Source organism: Polistes canadensis, unplaced genomic scaffold, assembly GCF_001313835.1.
Source record: "Polistes canadensis isolate GaletaPanama2010 unplaced genomic scaffold, ASM131383v1 scaffold_182, whole genome shotgun sequence".
In the NCBI taxonomy this organism is placed as follows: domain Eukaryota; kingdom Metazoa; phylum Arthropoda; class Insecta; order Hymenoptera; family Vespidae; genus Polistes; species Polistes canadensis.
Window position 1 is genome coordinate 93606 of NW_014569729.1, and position 4183 is coordinate 97788.

Sequence of the window (4183 nt, forward strand, 5' to 3'; positions counted from 1 at the left end):
ATGTATAATGAACGATGTTGACGTGATAAGTCTCGACAAGCAATTAAGCTTGTCGCTGTAATTCCCTAATTCTCATAATAATCAAAGCGATGCTTTAGCATTGTCCCTAGTAACCCCCCTGCCCCCCCCCTTCCCCCGCTTATACTATTGTCCTTAGGCTGCACTTTGTACCTTTGTGCCACCCGTGCACAAAACTATGTCTCTTTGTTCTTTATAATCAGCCGTTACACGCGTCTTTCAGTATTGGGTACCGAGTTTTCTCATTAAACCGTTTAAATGGCCATGGTGGTGGTGGTGGTCTGAATCTTTTTTCCTTTATTTTTTGGGCCTATTAAAATACGAGAATCCATATCAAATTTATTTATTCATTCATTTATTTATTTATTACTTTCTTTTATACTAATATACTTTCTGTATTGAAAAATAATATAAAAAGAAAAAACAAAAAAATAATTAATCATTCAACAACGAAAATTGTGAGATAAATATAAATAAAATAATGATAAAATATTGTAAAAACATTTTGTAAGTTGTGCAATAAAAATTTGATTATATATAATTTATCATTTAATTCTTGCAAATGATTAATACTTAATAATAATAATAATAATAATTGACAATCGATTATATAAAATCAATTACTCTGTCGTTAGAATTTGTAATGGGAAAGTTCCTCATTCCCCTTTCCCCCGTATTTCCTTCCCTGTTTTCTTAACTAAAAATAGAAAACCGTTGTATACGTATTTGAAAACTAACACAATCCGATTTTAAAGAGGACCCATCGTTGGTCCTCGACACAATTTCTAAAGAACATCCCGAAGGATCTAAAGGAGGTATCCAGATGTGTTTATTTTGACACCATGAATTTTACCAAAAATCTAGCGACTTTTCTATCTCTTTCTCTCTCTCGATTAGGTATAAATAATATTTATACAATATTATATTATTTTCTATATCCTGTTGTGTATGTGTATATGTGTATACGTTCCTTAGAAAATTTCAAATTAACTTTCTTTATAATAAAACTTAACTTGTATATATTATTATTATTAACTTAATAATAATAATAATACAACTATATTATAATAATTATATATATATTATTATATTAATTATTGTTTACAATTAACAATTTTTTACCACACACACACACACACACATAAACGAACAACATATTTCTCAATAATAAATCTTTTCTCAAACTATCCACCAATTTTATTTGTGTGTGTGCGCGAAAAAAGATTTCTTTCTTTAAAGAGGAAAAAAAGAGAAAAAAAAAAAGACAGGAGGAAGTTTATGAACGACCAACAACAACAACAACAACTAACAAAAAAAGAAAAAAAAGAATTTCCAATTGAGGAAACATTCGTTCCACGTTCGAACAATTTAACCGGATTGACTTGTACGTTTTCTTCTTGCCGGACAACAGTAGAAAAACGTAGTCTTGTGTATCCCTTAAATAATGCATTCATTCGACAGAGAAGAGGGGTAGGTGGGTGTGGGGAGGAGGGGGGGGGGAGGGTAAACTGAGGGGAATGGAAATTTCGTACGATTTTTAAGACCGAAATAGTTAGTGGTGTATCGGTTGCAATATTCGAAAGAATAGAAGAACGAAATAAAGGAAAAGATTATCTCTCTCTCTCTCTCTCTCTCTCTCTCTTTCTCTCTCTCTCTCAATTTCTCTCGGAGAGTTTCGATTACACGGTTACTTTGCCCTCGTCAATAGAAAACCAAGCGAAGACCACCGTTAAAGAAGAAAACTGGAGAAGAAATTGGAGAGAAGGATGATCCACGTCTACTCTCTTATGGTGATCGCAAGTCTCTTCGGAAACATTACAACGAAAAAAAGAAGAATAAAAAGAAGAAAAAGAAGAAGATGATGATGATGAAGAAAAAGTAAAATAAGAATAAGAATAAGAAGAGCACCGTAGTATACCGTGCGTGCAAAACCGCACAAAGGAAATTTCGCGGAGCGAACTGCAACAACGACCCTTCGAGAATACCTACACCTCCTACCCCCCCACCACCCCACCTTCCCAGCTCCCACCCATGCTATCCCATCCTTTCTTCTTCCTCTTTTTTATATTTCTTTTATTTTGTGTTTTTTTCTGTGTGTGTTTTTTTGTTGTTGCGTTCATCATTTCTTGTACTTTTTATTTTTCAACGTGTTTCCTCTCACCAGCCCCCTCCCGCTTCTCTCTGATACCGCAATACGAATTTACTCGGCCGTAGCTTCCTCCCCGTCACCCCTACCCCACTGTCTATCTGTTTTTTATTTCGTGAAAAAAGCAGAAAAAATATAAATGGAACAATACGTTAATATAATACACATCGTTAAGATAAATTTTTCTAAAAAAAGGAAAAACAATAGTATTTCGTTTGTTGCATCGCGTGCATCATTTATATTAAATAAAATAATATTTGAACGTGATTAATAAATATATTTTAACCCTTCTTTGCATGATTTTTTCTTTTCTTTTAAAATAAATCAGGGTGATGTAATTAATGCTCTAGATTAAAGGAAAAAATATTGAAAAAAATCCTAGTGCTATTTTTTGACAACTGCGTTTTGTTGTACGCAATAGTCGTTTAAAAAGTTGCCAGCAACAACAAATATACAGTACAAGGGTTTTGAGTACCTTTTTTTGTTGACTAAATATTATGATTGAAATTTCTATCATCATGCAAAGAAGGGTTAATTTTGTGTTATCTTATTACATTTATTTTCATTTATATTTCTATTTCTTCCTTTTTTTTGTTTGCTTACTAAAGAAGAAGAAGGAGGGGAGGGATTCCTTTTTTTATTTTTCCTGTATGACTATAAGATTTTTTTTCTTTATATTTTTCTTATATACATGGATCACGAAAAGAACCGCATAAACTTTTGGTTTTTTTTTCTTTCCCTTCTAAGATATCGATTAAAGACGGCGTATAATTTGATATCGATAACGTAATCCAATACGAATATGGCACACGCAGAAAATACGACAGTTCGTTCTTCTATTCTTGCAATATTATCATCAACACCATCACCATTACAATCACCATTACAATCACGTCCAACGTTACTCGTCGTACATAAGGTATCTTTACTTTACTTTACTTTACTTTTCTTTACTTTACTTTTACTTTACTTTACTTTTCTTTTCTTCTATGGTCATGTTGTAACGGTTCACCATGTATATATGTTTGTCGTCATCGATATTAACGATGGACCTACCGATGCATAGTGATCGTCGATGCGTACGAATCATGTGTCACGGAAAATTATTTCACGAAGTTGCACTTATTCTTCATACGGAAATAAATCATACGTTATAACGTTTTCTAACATAAGAAAGAATATTAAAATGAAAGAATAATTATCATTTATATTATTTGTGTATTATTATACACAAACACACGCACAAATAGTAATTCTAATTCAATTGATTAGTTTTATTATTGTTCATTTGATCTGATACAATAATTTTAATTCAAATTAATTAATTTTATTCGTACAAGACTATTGAGAGAATAATTTTCATTATACATTGTATATGAAATATTACAAAAATATTCGTATTATAGAAAATTCACATTTAATCAAAATTAATTAATAATCGTATACAATTGTAAAAATATTAACATCGATTAAAAACTGATCATTTGATTATGATATACAATCTATATAATAAATATTAAAATATATATATAATTAATATACAATAAAATCATATAAAAGAGAAAACAAAATATCTCTTTCATCAGAGAAGACATAATACTTAACGTCTTGTCCTTGAAAGAAGTCAATAGCACGCGCCAGTTTCTTATTCCCGCTTGCCAGCTGCAAATGTCGTGACAAGATCCGGCAAAATCGAGCAAACCCATTGAAAATTGGAGAACGCGAGACCCATCTGGCTTCTGCGTGACCTCCTTTAATTATCCTAACTCTTTTTAGGAATACTAAACACAACGTGTCTTCCAACAATAACAAGAACAACAAAAAATAAAAAATTTAACCTGTCTCGAGGTTTCTCATCCAAATGATGAACGAAATTCGACAAATAATTTCCATCTCTTATATACATATACATATACATACATATACACATATATAATAATATATATGTATTATATATTATATAATATTATATATATATACTTAATAAGAAGGTATCATAGGGAATTTGGACATCAAAAA